This window comes from Myodes glareolus, chromosome 11, assembly GCF_982192425.1.
Source record: "Myodes glareolus chromosome 11, mMyoGla1.1, whole genome shotgun sequence".
Classification (NCBI taxonomy): domain Eukaryota; kingdom Metazoa; phylum Chordata; class Mammalia; order Rodentia; family Cricetidae; genus Myodes; species Myodes glareolus.
In genome coordinates this window covers 24,372,072-24,389,582 of record NC_142036.1, presented here as the reverse complement: position 1 = coordinate 24,389,582, position 17,511 = coordinate 24,372,072, and the positions used below count along the sequence as shown (strand labels likewise).

Sequence of the window (17,511 nt, the reverse complement as noted above, 5' to 3'; positions counted from 1 at the left end):
TTGCTAAAATACCACTTTCTCAGAAAGCTAATTTATTAGTGCCTATAAAATAATACTCTATCCTATCATACCCTATCCCTTCTTTTCAATTTATTTTTCTTCATTCTTCAATTGAAATATTATCATACACTTCTTTTCTAATTGTCCAATGCACTATAATATAAATTCCATGACCACAGACCCATCTGATGAAGGTAATTTCTCAGTTAAGATTCCCTATTTCCAAATATGTGAAGATGTATGTCAAGTTGACAAAAGCTATAACAATTATATGTCAAATGTGAGGCAGTCTTGGCTAAATAAATACATATGTTCAAACAGTAGTAATATTGAGTGCTGAGGAGATGACTCAGTGGGTAAAGAACTTGCCCACACAAGCATAATGACTTGAGTTCAGATCCTGGTGACATAAGCATTTTTAATTTCAATATGCCCCTACTGGGAAGTGGGAGGTGGAGACAAGAGAATACATGATGGAAGCTTGTCAGGCAGCTAACCTGGTTTATACAGCAAAACAAAACAAAAGACCTTGTCTTAAATAAAGTGGAAGGGAAGACCAACACCAAGGCTGTCTGTCTTATATGTCCCTATGTCCACATTCACTTTCACACACATAAACACAAATACAAGAATGATACTGAATCTGACCACATCTCTAGATAATGTCAGTTCATTGTGAAAGAAGCCAGAGAAACTTTATATTAATAAACATCAGAAAATTACGTGAAGGGAATGGAGACACAGAAGGAGAAGCACTTGAAGGAGATTTGAGGTTCAAGACTGGAGGGGGGGGAAGATTCTGGTAGAATTGATATGAAATTGCTGCAATTTAATTAATTTTGAAATTTACTGATGGAACTAAGCTCTCCCCCTTTTGTGTATATTCTTTCTACAGAAATGCAAAAATATCCCCTGCAAAGAGGGACTGTGTCTGAATGCTAAGAGATGTGTTATTTATGATGTGTTAATCCACAATTGGGAAACTTCACCATTGTGACCTGTCCATTTATGGTTGGGGCGATAGCTTAGTGGGTAAACTGCTTGCCTTGTAAGCTTGTGAACCTGAGATTTTGATCCCTAGACCCCACATAAAAAGCTGGATGTGATGGTTTGCCCTTTTTGTCCCAAGGATGGTGAGATAGAAGGCAGAAACAGGTGGATATCTAGAACTCACTGGCCAGCCGTCCTAGCCTTCTCAGTGAAGTGCTGGGCCTATGAAAAATCTTGTTTCAAATAAAAGGTGGAAGGCACTAAGGCATGATACCTGAGATTGTCTTCTAATCTCCATATACACATATGTACACCACCTCATACACAGTATGCACCCACCCACACAAACACACCAAGATCAGTTCATTAACCTCAGGTTGAGGTAGGGGTGCTTAACTGAGGTTGCACTTTCCCAAATCGACTGCGGGTGAATTTGAGACTCCCAGTCTGTGAGGACTAGGAATCAACAAGCTCAGACATGCCATAACCTCCTCCTAGTGCCTATCTTTGAAAGTCCCAAATGTGATCTGTTTGGAAGACCAGACTCTTCTCCTGGCCAAATATCCTGAATATATAAAGATAATTGTGAGGAGCTGGCTTCTAAGTTTATCTCAGGAAATGGAGCAGAGATTTGACTGTGGGAACAAAAGATTTTTAACTGTATGACCAACTTTCTCACCAGGGTTCCATAGCATTGGGGAAAAGTCACCCAATATACCAGTGCATGGATAAAATTGTGCCCAATAATTGATTAATGCACTTCTAAAGCTCTTGAGATGAGTCTCACTTAAGGGAGAGTGCTATGGCTTCGCAAGGGATTTACAGCAAGAACAGTCACTGTTCAAAAGGCAATATTCCTAGCGTCTTTCGTCTTGGCAAACCTTCTTCGCAATGCTTTTTCTGGTGGGTTCACCTGATTTGTCAGCTGAAATCTCACTGCACAATCCTGTAGACCACAACAGGACTGTCTAGATCAAATTGCCCGATGGGCATGTCTGTGAGATACTATCTTGTGGGAATACCTAGCCTAAAAGTGGGCAGTTTACCATTTCCGGGATTTGGGTTCTGTATTGTATAAGAGCAAAGGAAACAAGCTGAGCAGTAAGCATTCATGCATTCATTCCCTTTCTGGTTTTGACTGTGAATGTAAGCAGCTGCTTCAAGTTCCTGCCTTGATTCCCCAACAACAATGGACTATAACCCGGAATAGTAAGCCAAATTAGACCCTTTCTCCCTTGAAAGATGCTTTTCTCAGGATATATCATAGCAACAAAATCAAAACTAGAGTATCAGTTTAACCTCCACCTTAACATGTTCATTCAGAGAATAAAAAAAAAATAGTACCTGTTCTGTCTACATGGAGAACTTGTTTTGAAAAGTAAATGCTTTAATGCATGAAAAAGCTTTTTGAAAATCCTACATTCCTATTCTGTTGTGTAATAATCCCACTACAATCATGAAAAGAAATTTTAAGTCGGAGAGAATGTTTTTTAAAAAATAACAAATCTGTCATTGCTTTTCTCTATTAATGTTTCATTTTCTATGTGACATAAAATACATAATTACTATTCTAACCAGTATTAAGTATACAGTTGATGACATTAAATAACTCTCACAGTTGTACAAACATTACCACTATCCGTCTCTAAAGCACTCTCATTTTCCACAAATGAAAAACTGCTCATTAAACCCTAACTCCACAATTCCTGACAACCACCATTCTAGTTCCTGTCTTTGAATTTGAGTATACATCATACAAATGTAATCATGCCCTATTTGACCTTTTGTGATGGATTTATTTCACTTACCACAATGCTTTCATTTTAATGCTTTAGCGTGGGTCAGAATTTCCTTTTTAAAACTTAATTGAAAAAGCTTAGTGCAGCCAAGTGGTGGCACACACTTTTATCTCAGCACTTGAGAGGTAAATATATGTGAGCTCAAGGTCAGCCTGGTTTACATAGTAAGTTTCATGTCATCCAAGGCTACATAATGTGACCCTTTCTCGAAAAAACAAAAAAGAAAAAACATGAATTTCTGAGGATTGAGCTCAAGTCCTCAGTCATATGAGATGAGCATTTAGCTCTATCACAAGACTTTTCCTTACATATTTTAGGTATATATCACATTCAGTCATCACTGAACACTTGAGTTGCTTTTCCCCTTGGCTATTGTGAAGAGTGTTGCTGTGCGCACAGTAGCATAGATAGCCTACTGTAACCTTTTTTGGAGTAGATTCTCACAGGTAGGATTGCTGGATCAAATAATAATTCTATGTTTAATACTTGAGGAAGCTGTACTTTTAAAACTAAAGCTCACTTATATATTTGAAACATCTAGCAGTCACATTTGATGCTGTTTGTGCATCAGACAATGAATCCTTTCTTTTCCTGAAAATGTTTTTCTAAAAGGCTTAAGACTATAGACAAGGAATATGGTCCCCAAGAAACAATTTTGGGACTGCAAAAACTAAGTCATTGTGATTACCTGCCAGTATGTCTTTTAAAAACTTATTTCATTCAGTTGTTTTTCAACTTAATTCCTCATAAGTTTCAGCTACTTTCCTACATGAGAAGGATTTAATGTTGACTTAAATGAAGGAATAGCCAGTCAGTCGTGGTGCACATCTTTAATTCTAGCACTCAGGAGGCAGAGGCAGGCAGATTTCTGATTTTGAAGCCAGCTAGGGCTACAGAGAAACCCTGTCTTGAAAAATCAAAAAGAAAGAAAGAGAAAAGACTAAATGAAGGAATGATCTCACATCTTGCTTCTATGGCAGCTATTAGCATCTTCCTCACTCTGTCCTTTTTTACCCTGTATCTCTGCTTGGATTTCCTGCCTGGCTCTATTCTGTCTGGCTACTGGCCAAATCAACTTCTTTATTAATCAATGATAATAAAACATATTCACAGCATATAGAGAGATATCCAACATCAGGGATCCACCTGCCTCTGTCTCCCTAGTGCTGGTACTAAAGGCATGAGCCATTATGCCTGGCTCTCAATTTTTTATGCAGGGCCTCTCAATGAACCTGGAGTTCACCTGCTCAATGAGAATAGTTGGCTGGTGAGTGATCCCCAGTGATTTTCCTGTCTCTACCTCCCCAGAGATGTATTTGCAGGCACCAAGCTTTTTATGTGGATGCTGTGGATCTGGCTGAGCCACCTCTCACCCTTGTTTATTTTTCTCACTGAGTAACTCTGACTGGCATTCAACTTGCCACTGTCTGCCTGTCTCTGTCTCCTGAGTGCTGGAATTATAGGTATATATCTCCATGTCCAGCTTTCTCTCCAGTTTTGACAATTAAACATACAGAATTAAACTATTGAGTGATTACATATTAAACTTGGTTTCAATCTTAATTCTAACAACAAAATAAGCATTTAATGTTTATACCCAGTTTAAAGCTCAGAACACTGATGATTCTTTCAAAGCCAGATATATATATTAAATTCACTTTTCCTTTACTTTTTTTTTTTTTAAAAGAAAGCAGTATTGCCAGGTGTGGTAATCCATACTTCAGAGGTAGAAGCCAGTTTGGTCTACAGAGTTGAGTTCCAGTACAGCAAGGGCTACATAGAGAAACCCTGTTTCAAACAAACAAACTCCAGGTTGCGTCAATATTTGTCTTCCTGTCTCAAAATGGTGTTAACATTCTGGGATTACAAATTGTAAGACAGTGTGCACTTGTTAAATTGCTCAAACTCATATATAAGAGTAATCAAGAAAAGGAGGAAAAGAAAGATGGGGATGTAGCTCAGTTAGTTGGTACATAGAGTCCTTGTCTAGCATGCATGAAGGGCTGGGTTCAACTCCCACGCTGCAAAAACTAACTGTGGTGGTACATGCCTGAAATTTCTGCACCTGGGTGGTAGAGACAAGAGGACTAGGTGTTCAAGACCATTCTTGACAACAGAATGGCTTCAAGGCCAGTCTAGTCTACATGAGACCCTGCCTCAAAGAAAAAGAGAGGGACAGAGGGAAGGAGGAGTGAAAAGGTAGGTGTTTCCCTTGTCCACTTTCCATTGAACAAAAAAGTAGCCTGAAAACATTTTTATTCAAGCATGTTAAAGGTATCGACCTCCTCCCTGCTTTGAGACAGGTTTTCGCTGTTTCTCAGGCTGGTCTCAAATCCCTTGAGCTCAAGGATTCCCTGTGTTTTCAACTCCTAAAGTGCTAGAATAACATTAATGTGCTATCACACCCAGATTTAAGAGAACCTTATTAAGATCATATGAGTTTTTAAAAATATAATCTATTCTAATTCAAAACAGATGTCGGTTCCCTGGTAATACTTTTCTTACTCTATTAAAAAAAAAACATTTTTGTTGGGTGGTGGTGGTACACGCCTTTAATCCCAGCACTCAGGAGGTAGAGGCAGGAGGATTTTTGTGAGCTAGAGGCCAGCCTGGAATATAGAGAGCTCTAGGACAACCAGGGCTACAAAGAGAGACCCTGTGTCCAAGAAAAAAAAAAAGGCATTTTTAAAAAAACACAAATGTACACACATCCCACTTATCTATTCAGCATTCTTGTAAGTATAACTGTTAAGATATTTTTCAAACTAGAGGATAAGGGAAATGAATGCAGAGATATGAGGTGAATCTGGTTCTTAGAATTTTGGCTTCACGGAAGAAACTTATTTTAATTTGGGGGAGTGGGTGGTATATGAATTTCTGGCTGACTTCTCATCCTAAAAGGAAATTACATATTCTTAGCGTTCTTGATTTTTCTAGTTATGAAATATTTCTCAAACTAATTATATGGTATAATGTGCATGGTCTGCAATTTGTTATCTCTTAAAATTATTATTATTGTTTTTTGAGATAGGGTCTAACTGTGTAGCCTTGGCTATCCTGGAACCTGCTATGTAAACCAGGTTGGCCTCCAACTCACAGAGACTGACTTGCCTTTGCCTCCCTAGTACTGGGATTAAAGATGTAAGTCACCACACTGGGCTAAGATTACTTTAAAAAATTTTTTTCAGAGAGTCACTTAGGCAAGAATTTGAGGACAGCCCAGGCTACCCAGTGACAAAAGTCATGAAAATATAGGAAATGGACGCTAGTGAAGTTTTAGAAATCATTTTTAAATTTTTTAAAAAAATTATGAGCTGGCAGTGATGGTGCACACCTTTAATCCCAGCACTTGGAAGGCAGAAGCAGGTGGATCTCTGTGAGTTCACCTGGTCTAAAAAGGTAGTTCCAGGACAGCCAAAGCTACACAGAGAAATCCTGTCTTAAAAAACCAACCATGGAGACCAGAGAGGGTGTCAGATCCTCTGGAACTGAAGTTATAGGCAGTTGTTAGCTGCCATATGGATAGGTGCTTGGAATTAAACCTGATCCTCTGGATAAGTAGACAGACAGTGCACTTAACTACTGAGTCATCTTTTCAGCCCCCTCTATATCATGATCTTTCACTGAACTTTGAGCTTGGCATTTTTGCTGGACTGGTTGGCTAGAAAGCCACCAGGTACCATCTGTCTGTTTTCCTCAAGATGCCTGCCAGTATACCTAGCTTGGGATCTAAGCTCAGGTCCTCACACTAATGCAGAAAGCACTTTACCCATGAAGTCATTTCCCAAGCCCCAGATGATTCTTAATAGGGTTAGAAAAATTCAAACCAGCAGAGCATACTGGGACATGGCTGTAATCTTAGCCTTTGGGAGGTAGATACAGGAGAACCAGGAGTTTCAGACCAGCCAGGAGTACAATGAAACCCTAGCTCAAAAAGAGGGGGACTTCAAAACAATCTTTAAAAAAGATATACAATTACATTACTAGGAATAAATTTTAAATAGTTACTTGATTTATAAAAATTAAAATTTATTAAATCTTAACCTTGAAAACTATTATAAATTCAGATGTGCATTAAAATGTAAAACTAGTGCGTGACTATTGCAGGCTATCCTTAGGTTTAACAAAGTGTTTCTGTCTACTACTGGAGCTTGAAAGTGCCAATGTACTATGCTGAGCCAAGATACTCTTAAAGGCTATTTTAATGGATCAAAGACGTCAAAGAGTCTATCTGCTCATCAATGTCATCTCAGAATCAGAATTGTCCCCTACACAATTACGAGAACAGTCTGTTGTTTAAAACTGTTTCCAAATATACAGAACACCACACAGAAAGACAATTCCTTATACTGCCTCTTCCCCTAAAGACAACCTGCAATAATCCAATTCTCCCTTTCCTAGGATTTGAACATAACTATTATTTTGAGAGACAGGATCTTTATATGTAGAGTTTAGGTTGCACTCAGACTTGTGATCTGTAGGGAGCCACCTGGAGGCACAGGTGGTCCTGCAGTTTGGAGGTATATAAGTCCATACCTGGCTTAGCCACGTGGGGCTGAGCACCCTTGCCCGCACATGCGCATAACAGCAAATGGCATCAACCAATCAGCATTCAAGCCTCTCCACCGTTTAAAAGCAGCTGCCTCTGGGCTCTACTTGCTCTCTCTAAGCTTTCTCTTGTCCCTGCTCTCTTCCCTTCCCCCAATTTTCCTCAACCAAGGGCTCCAAATAAAGACGTGACCAGGGAAGGAATCCTCGTTTTTAGTGGCGTTCATTCCTGCTGGTCAGGAAGCGCGTCGCAACTGGTGCTGAAAGCCCGGGAAGAAGGAGCTGAAATCAGACACCGGACAGAGAGCCGTGAATTTCAGAACTCTGCCACGTGGAGCGGTGAGTGACGTCAGTTAAATCCTCCAGAAAGGGGAGGAAAAAGAATGGAAAAAAGTATAGGCCTAAAAAGAAAAGAAAATAGAAAGAATCAAAGTTAAGGTATCTGAAAGAAGGTACAGAAAGTAACGGGGAAGAAAAACCCCTCAAGTTCAGTGCAGGTGGAGCTGAGAAAAAGCGAGGTTTACGGTTGGGAGATCCGCGGCTTCCTCCGTCCGTACTCGCTGTTAGAGACTGGAGGCAACAGTCTCGTAGGGAGGCGGGCTTGATCGTGTTTGACGACTGCCTTTCCTGTTCTTAAAGGGCCACAGAGCTTTTGAGGTGATTTTCGCCTAATTTTGATAAGAGAGCTCAGTCTCTGGCTCTCACGTACAGAAAACTTTAATTTTTGACTGAGAAAGACAAGCTGCTTGATCGTGTGGAGAGTGCTGGCGGCCGCCGGCTCGCCTATGAGTGGTGATTCCTGATTAGGGACACGGAAGTGGGCCTGGCGGTGGTGGCACACGCCTTTAATCCCAGCACCTGAGCGGACTTGCCCTGACTGAGACGGAAGCTGCGTGGTGAACAGCAGCGCCGCTAAAGACCTAAAGACGGAGAGGGGCCAAACTCTGAACCGCGTTTCCATAGCAACATGGGCGGGCGGAGGAAGCTCATCGGCGGGGCCATGTGCTGAGTGCTCGTCACTCCCCGGCCCCTGGGAAGGTCTGAGACTGGGGCCCCCCACGGCCCTAACCGGGCCCTCCCCGAGCGGGGAGGTGAGTTCCCAGAGAACGGGGCTCCGCGCGCGGGCAGACCGGGCAGGAGAGGCCCCCCCTCGCCGGAGCATGGAAAAGACTCACGGCCGGCGGTGCGAGTTCATTGCCTGAGGTGAGGCAGGGTGCACAGTTCGCAGGTACAGGATAAACGGCGAGCCCGCGCACGGCCCGGGGCGGGGCCACGCCTCAGCCGCGGCCGCCAAAAAATTCAGATTCCCCAAAAAATGCACATCGTCCCGTCCTCAGCAGGAAGCAGCTAGATCGATTGTCGACGCCCATTTTCCCTCAAAGAATTGGTCGTAATTATCATAATAAAGGCGTGTCAACCTGGTTACCGTATCCTAGGTAACAAAGGCGGAACTATTGCCTGAAGCAACGGGTGGAAAAACAATGCTACCTAGAGGTTTTTTCATTTGAATAGAGGCCTGGAGAGTTGGCTCAGAGGTTAAGAGCACTGCCTGCTTCTTCCTGAGGTCATGAGTTCAATTCCCAGTGACAACTGTTTTGGTTTTAGACAATAGAGGGGGACTACCAGTGACAGCTTCCCCCAGAGAAAGGATTTCTCTTGCATTCTTTACACTTAATTTTTAATTCAAAATTTTGCTGGAAAACAGCAACAGACAGAGACGCTCTGTTTGAAAGCAATTCCATCTAATTCTAAGGCCTGCTTTAATGGCACAGGCAAACAAGATTTGCTCTTTGAAACGGAGACCTGCAAGTCTCTAAGTTCAAAACCAGCCTACTTCCAGTACTGATTGTGCTGAATTTTTACACTGAGAGTTTTTAATACTCTTAAATGTTAATTTGGGAGGAGAGTTTTGTTTATGTTTTTCTAGAAATGCTGACATACATCTGGATGCCAGCGAGACTGACAAGAGAAATAAAGAAGAAAGATGATCCAGTGGATGCTGAGTGTCCTGCTGTGGAAGATTCGTGCGGAGGCAGCAGAGATGATCCTCTGGGCGGTGTCAAGAGCAACTGTTTCACACCATCAACTTGAGCAGCACCTTGTGCAACCTCTTATCTCTTAACAATTTTCTGACTGACTCTATTTTGCCTTTTCCTTCCTTAGGAATGGGTGGGAGCAGAGATATTCTTGGCACGCTGTGTCTAGGTTGAAGTGCTGTATGTCTTTGATTGGTGTGCTACCTGCTAGCCCAAGTGAGGAGGGACAAGGTCTTTGTGGCACAGGCCTTGGCAGCCTTGGAATGTGTATCCTCACCCCAAGTTTGGCTCTCAGCTTCAAAAGAGCTCATAGGCAATTAGCCATGCATAGCCTTTGCACCCTCTAGGGACCAGATAGTCCCACGGCACAGAGGAAGGTATGCATAGGCGGAGGGTGTGCAGACACAGCCCTAGCACTCCCAGGGAAGTAGTTGTCCCATTGCACGGGAAGGGTGTGTCTTGCTTTTCTTTTCTTTTCTTTTCTTTAATCAGTCCACACATCATGAGGTGGGGACCAGATTGGAAAATAGTTTTGCCTTATTGCTCTTAAAGACAATAAAAGGAGGAGTTGTAGGGAGCCACCTGGAGGCACAGGTGGTCCTGCAGTTTGGAGGTATATAAGTCCATACCTGGCTTAGCCACGTGGGGCTGAGCACCCTTGCCCGCACATGCGCATAACAGCAAATGGCATCAACCAATCAGCATTCAAGCCTCTCCACCGTTTAAAAGCAGCTGCCTCTGGACTCTACTTGCTCTCTCTAAGCTTTCTCTTGTCCCTGCTCTCTTCCCTTCCCCCAATTTTCCTCAACCAAGGGCTCCAAATAAAGACGTGACCAGGGAAGGAATTCTTGTTTTTAGTGGCGTTCATTTCTGCTGGTCAGGAAGCGCGCCGCAGTGATCCTCTGATCTCTAGCTGGGATAAAGTCATGTGACTCCACGCCTGGCATAAACTAAACAGTTTTCAGTAGGGTATCTCACAGCCAGTTCTATACTTAATTCATTTCAAAATATATCAGAGTTGAAGAAATATAGTCACATACAAATCTGTACTTTACCTTTTAAAAATCTACACAGAGAACTACACTGTGCATACGCCATAATGTATTTAATCACATCAGTATGTAGTAAGCCAACTCTTTATTATTATAAAGAGTGCAGCAACCCTTTTACATGTCTTTGATCACTCTAATATAGTTCACGCATTTCAAAAAGACTAATTACTAGCTTAAAAGATATATATAAGCTCAATATAGTAGCACAGACTTTTAATTCCACTTGAGAGGCAGAAGCATGTAGGTTTAAGGTCAGTCTAGTTCATACAGGGAGTTCTAGATCACAGGGACTAGCCAGGGCTATATAGTGAGAAAAGGGCAGGGGGGCAGAAGTACTTGAGACATATTGTCAGAGAAGGTATAATGTAGATTCCTAATTAACTTTTAAATAAAATGTTCAAAATGTTAAACATAATTTTTAATCTTTATACTCTGAGTGAAGAAAAATGAAGTCTGCTGACATCTTTTTATTTATTTTATAAATGACACTTAATCTCTCAATATTCTTTTTAATTCCTGTGATACTTTGTAAGCAGAGACTGCCAAGACACAAATAACCACAGAGAAACTATGTTAATTACAACACTGTTTGGCCAATAGCTTAGGTGTATTCCTAGCTAGCTCTTACATCTTAGATTAACCCATTTCTATTAATCTGTATACCACCACAAGGCTGTGGCCTACTGGTAAGGTTCTGGCAGTGTCTTTCTCCTTCGGCAGCTACATGCATCTCCTTGACTCTGCCTACTCTATATCTCTTCCAGCCTGGGTATATTCTGCCCTGCCATAGGTCAAAGCAGCTTTACTCATTAACCAATTAGAGCAGTACATATACAGAAGAGCATCCCACATCAAAGCTTTATGCTATTTTGCCCATTAAAAAAATTATTTATTTTGCCCGTGTATGGTGGGAGTAAGCATGCCCTGGCATGTCTGTCACAAAGATCCAACTCAGGCAGGCCATCAGGTTTGGTATTCAGTGAACCATCCTGCTGGTCCTCCTTTCCCATTTTTTTTTGTAAAAAATTCAGTTATTTTTGTTATTAATTTTTAATACATTCTATGTTGATGTTAAAATATCAAGAGTGAGGGGCTATTAAAAGCACTTGCTGCTATTCCAGAGTATCTGGGCCCAATATCCACATGGTGGCTCACAACCATTGATAACTATAGTCTGAAGGTATCTAATGCCCTCTTCTTTCTGTAGGCAATACATACATATGATGCATATACATACATGCTGGGAAAACACTCATATACATAAAGTATATCAGAGAATATACAAATGAATCTTTTAAAACTATTACAATTTTTGTCAGAGTGTTTCCATATTTCTGTATAGCCAATTCTGTCAATACCCTTTGAAGTTCTGATACTCATGCTTTTTGTTTATGCTGGGATTACAGGCAGCCTATCAAAAGGATTAAGTAAGTACCAACCACATAGCAGATTTTCAGTAGGTATGTCTGAAACACAGAGTAGGGCAGAAATCAACTCTTTATGCAAGTATCTTTTTAAAGAAATACCATAGACAACAAGAATCAAAACTAGGTATTTCACCTTCTTCCTCCTTCTCTATACCAAGTAGATTCATCAAACTTAGACCAAATCATTTATTTTAAAACTGTGTGTATGTTTTTCTTCACTCCCACTACACCAAAAAGTTCTCACTATTTCTAGTCTAAACCATTAGTATACCAACAGACTATCTTATTTAAAACAAAACAAAACAAAAAAAACAGCTTTAATTAAGAGTACAGAATAAAGAATACAAAGATAGCTCAGCAGTTAGGGCAGAAGACCTGTGTTTGATTCCTAGCACCCACACCAGCCAGCTCATAACTACCTATAACTCCAGCTCTTGGAGATGCATCTCTGGCATCCACAGGTACCTACACACGTATACACATACTCATATGCAGATACACACTCATACACATAATTAAAAACAAATTCCTAAAAAAATTACAGTGCAAATTTCTTGTTGTAACCCATTTCCTGTTTATCCTGTACATATCACATAGGCATAAATTGTTTTAGTATTTATATTATTTATTTTGTGAATTTTACCATAAAAGGGTTAGTTTGGGACCTACTGGTCAGTTTTGGAGACCCACACATTACATAAAATCTGAGTACTAACTACATGGTTACACAAGTGTTGGGTCTTAATGATCTTTACAGTTGAATTAGAAAAAACAGAAATCTAAATAAATAATTGTATAAAGTTGAGCAATGGGATCAATGCCATGAAAAGTACAGGCTGCAGCTTTCTGCGCTCCCGCGGCCTAGCGAGCAGGCAGGACCTCGACATGCAGAACGACGCCGGCGAGTTCGTGGACCTGTACGTGCAGCGGAAATGCTCCGCGATCAACCGCATCATTGGTGCCAAGGACCACGCGTCCATCCAGATGAACGTGGCCGAGGTTGACAGGGTCACAGGTCGGTGTAATGGCCAGTTTAAAACCTACGCTATTTGCGGGGCCATTCGCAGGATGGGCGAGTCAGATGATTCTATTCTCCGATTGGCTAATGCTGATGGAATTGTCTCCAAGAACTTTTGACCAGAAGAGATCGGGGGAAATGTCATAAATAAAAGTGAGGAAAAGTTAAAAAAAAAAAAAGTACAGGCTGCAATAGGGAAGAATGGGTAAGATACATTATTGGCAGAAGAGGTAACATTGGGAATTAGGGTAGAGCAAACAGTTGTGCAAATTAAACAAAGGGGGGTAGAGATCAGTTATGAGTCAGGTAGGATGTAGGCAAGGCAGTGAAACCAGATGGTGCACGTTCTGCAAAGGGCTGGAGTCCTCAAAGAGCTGCAACAAGCCTTTCCAGACTTAAAGGTACAAACTTTTCTAGCAAAGCCCAGTAAAAAGCTACATAACAGTACTCCGTGGAAGATTTGTATTTGTTTTTTCGAGACAGGGTTTCTCTGTAGCTTTGGAGTCTGTCCTGGAACTAGCTCTTGTAGACCAGGCTGGTCTCGAACTCACAAAGATCTGTCTATCTCTGCCTCCTGAGTGTTGGAATTAAAGGCATGTGCCACAACTGCCCGGCTTGAAGATACTTTCAATCATACTATGGAAGGCATTACATTGATTAAAAAATGAAAAGCACCACGCAGAAAGCAGTGAACACAGATAGCAGATTTTGAACCATTGATCTCAGAAAAGTTTGCTTACAGGTTAACCCTGGCAGTATCTAGGTTATGGAGGTTAGGGGATGTTCTTTCCATCCCTTAACTATCTGACAGGGTGGTTCACAGAGCCTCAACAGTTTGGATAGACATATGATACATATTGGATTCCTGCTTTCCTCATGTGAGCCTAGAATTTAGGCAGAAGTGAAGAGTCCTCTGTGACCAGATCTCAATAAAAATTCTGTGTATTCTTGCCAATCAACTTCCATAGGAGACAGTACTTCATATGTACTGCCGCATTTCCACACTGGCAGGATGAAATGTGTCCTGCATGATTCCTCTAGGTGAAGGCTCAAGGAAGTTTTCCTTGGGTCTGTACTTCATGATCCCTTTCCCTTTGTATCTTTGTTCTCTACGTCTTGGCCATGTAAGAATTGTACCATGGGTCAGGCGGTGGTGCTACACACATTTAATCCCAGCATTTGGGAGGCAGAGGCAGGTGAATCTCTCGTTTGAGGCCAGCCTGGCCTATAAAGCAAGCTCCAGGGCAACCGGGTTACAAAGAAAAACTGTCTCTCGGGGGAAGAAGGAGTTATACCTTGTTGAGGCCTACGAGTTCTGGTGAATCACTAAACTGGGTTTAGTTTTAAGGGTCTGTCTTTAAGGGACCAGTATCAGCTCAGGACACTCCAAGACGAAGTTCTATCCCCGAGACTCACATGATAGAAGGAAAAACCAATTCTGAAAACTCCTTTCTGATCTGCACAGGTTCACCATGGCATGTGTGTACATATGCCCCCCAAATAAATAAATAAATGAATGAATGAATAAATAAAGTGAAAAAAATGGATTAAAAGTATGTCAATGGGGCCAGGATTCAGAAACGTACAGCCCAGTATAAAGGATTCAGAAGAGAGAAAACAAAGCAGCAAAGCCTTTGGTAAAGTGAGGACACACTGGGGGAGGGAGACTTTTCTAGGTCTCTATGTGATGACACGATGGAGAATTATAGCAAGATGTTGGAAGTAATTTTAAGGCCTTATTTGAAAAGTTAACTGAGGTATGGCATCCTAGCTTCTCCAAGAAATACAAGAGCTCGAGTATGCCTTAAGTCTTCCTCCAACTTGTGATACAGATAAATCACTTAACTTGAGAAATAATGTCAAGGCTTAAAATATTTAGAGTACTGGGATAGAGATGTAGCTCAGTGGTAGTGTTTGCTAGCATAATGCAAGGCTCTGGTTTGATCCCCAGAACAACACCCACACCCACACACATACACACCCACACAGAATGAGACATACTTTTTAAAGACTTCTACATGCACACAGAAATTATACCCATTAAAAATTAATAGAGAGCTGGGGATGCAGTTTAGTAGGCAGAGTGCTTACTCAGCATGCATAAAGCCCAGAATTTGAACCTAACACCACATAAACCAGACATGGCACATGCCAGAATCTGATAGGATCAGAAAGAAGTTCAAGGTCATCCTTGGATACAGAGTGTGAAACCAACTGGGCTACAGAGGAAGATACTGTCTCAACAGCAGACACCCCATCCCAATCCCCACCACCCTCTCTGCTGTCAAACTGAAGATAATTTTTGTTGGGAAACAGACAGATAAATAGAAATCTCCTAATGGTCAGGTACTTATCTAGCATGTGTGTGAAGCCATGGTTTCAAGTCCTTGGATACTCAAAATCAAGTAAGAGAATTTTCAATCAACCAAGTATTTTCCTGAATATCTATGTGTTGAGCACACAGGGATATAAAATGAGTAGCATGTTTCAAAAGTGCCTAAAGTCTAATATCAATAAACATACAATTATGCTGCAGGGGAAGTATATAGATCAGCGAAGATGATGAACTATGGAGCCAAGCTCCCTGGTTTTGGATCTAGCTCTGCCATTTCTCAACTGAACAATCTTGGGTGAAGTATCTTCTTTTTAATGATAATGAAAAAGTCTGCTTTATAAGGCTATTTTAAAAAAAGTGACATCTAAACCAGGCACATGTCCTTAATTCTAGCACTATGGAGGCAGAGGAAGCTGGATCTCTGAATTTCTTTTTTGGCTTTTTCAGACAGGGTTTCTCTGTAGCTTTGGAGCCTGTCTTGAAACTCACTCTGTAGACCAGGCTGCTACAAACACACATATATGCACATACACACAATATATTTGAAGTTAGTTCTGGCATGTAAGTCTCCCAATTAAAAATGGTAAGAATAGTACAATAATAGAATTTAACATTGCTCCTTTCATAAGGACTATGACAAAATGAGATCCACATTTTCTTTTTTAAAAGAGACACGAGAAGCTGGGCGGTGGTGGGGTACACCTTTAATCCCAGCATTCGGGAGGCAGAGGCAGGTGAATCTCTGTGAGTTCAAGGCCAGCCTGGTCTACAAGAGCTAGTTCCAGGACAGGATCCAAAGTTACAAAGAAACCCTGTCTTGAAAAACCACAATAAACAAACAAACAAATAAATGAACGGACGAACATGAGAGGTGATTTCTCTAAGATTTATTTTATTTTTAAATAATTATGTATGTGTATGTGTATGTGTGTGGATGTGTGCATGTGGGTGCCTGCAAAGGTCAGATGAGAGCATCAGATCCCAGGAAGTGGAGTTACAGGTAGTGGTAAGCTGCCTGATGTGGGTGCTGGGAACCAAACTCTGTACTTGCTTTTAACTGCTAATAGAAAATACACATTTTCTATCTAAGTGAAAATATCTAACCAGGCATAGCTCACATAGGTAATTCCAGTATTTGGCAAAAGGACTGTTTCTGAGTTCAAGGATAGCCTCGATTACAGAGTGGTATGTCTCAAAATATAAATTCCAGGTAATAATTAAGAGCCAGCAAACAATATCTAGTCTAAATTTTCCATTTTACCTGGACTTAAAAGTAATAACATACTTTACATTTATTTTAAACTTGCTTACACAGCACTAATATAGTCATCATGTTACTTTATCCTATCAGTTCACTTGCTGGATATCTATTACAGACACTACACTATGTTCTATATACTTTAAAGTCAGACACACCATGTGAGTAATTACAATATGATATGGATGGAAGAGAGGACTCAAGTGCCAACAGAGTTGGCTATTGTTGGTAGAGGTAACATAACTAGATCTTGAGAATAGAGTACTGTACCAACCAGAATATTTTTTAATTCCAAAGAGCTGATTTAAACAAATTTATGGCTGAAGAAATGGCTCAGTGGTTAAGAGCACTCACACGCTGCTTTTCCAGAGGAGCTAGGTTTCGTTCTAAGTACTCACATGGTGGCTAACCAACTCCAGTTCCAGAGGATTTGAAGCCCTCTTCTGGCCTGTGTATGCATGTAGTACACAATATGTACTCAAAACACACATATACATATACATATACATATACATACATAATTTATAAACCATGAGAAATTTATCTGTCATGAGAAATGCTGTATTAAGTAAGGCCCAGTATATGATATGACTTAAGATTCCTTCTTCTAACTCTGATCTGATATCTTTAGGGGATGTTTTATCCCCTGTGGTTAGAGGGCAAATGCCAGTAGCAATAGCGGCCTCATTGTTCTCTTGGTCTTGAACAAGAAGGGAAAGAAGAACCATTTTCTGCAGAAATAATCTGTCTCCTTCAGTTCAACCTGACTGGGACAAGTAACAGATTACAAGGGAATGCAATGAATTGATTGGTTTAGACTAATCAAAACTAACCTTGGAGTTGGTGATAAACCATCTGAGTGTCTCATATTATGAATAAAAGCATAGTTGTCAGGAAAGGAGATAGATGATGGGCAGCTAATAGAGTTGATGACAAAGAATAAGGAAACACCAAGCACTTGGATAAACACATGAAAACCACAGGCAGAAGCACAGGAAATAAGAAACATCTTGGTTCAGTTGGAGTAATGGGAAATGTAAGATCAGAC

At 40.8% G+C, this 17,511-nt stretch overlaps 1 protein-coding gene and 2 pseudogenes across 2 annotated transcripts in view; 2 read left to right on the top strand and 1 right to left on the bottom strand.

Annotated features, from left to right (window-relative positions):
• Btbd7 (BTB domain containing 7) overlaps positions 1–17,511 on the bottom strand; it is an 86,428-nt gene that overhangs the window by 60,944 nt on the left and 7,973 nt on the right. The window lies entirely within an intron of this gene.
• LOC148120462 (Nuclear RNase P) lies at positions 8,312–8,568 on the top strand (annotated as a pseudogene).
• On the top strand, positions 12,700–13,049 carry LOC125410114 (small ribosomal subunit protein eS21 pseudogene; annotated as a pseudogene).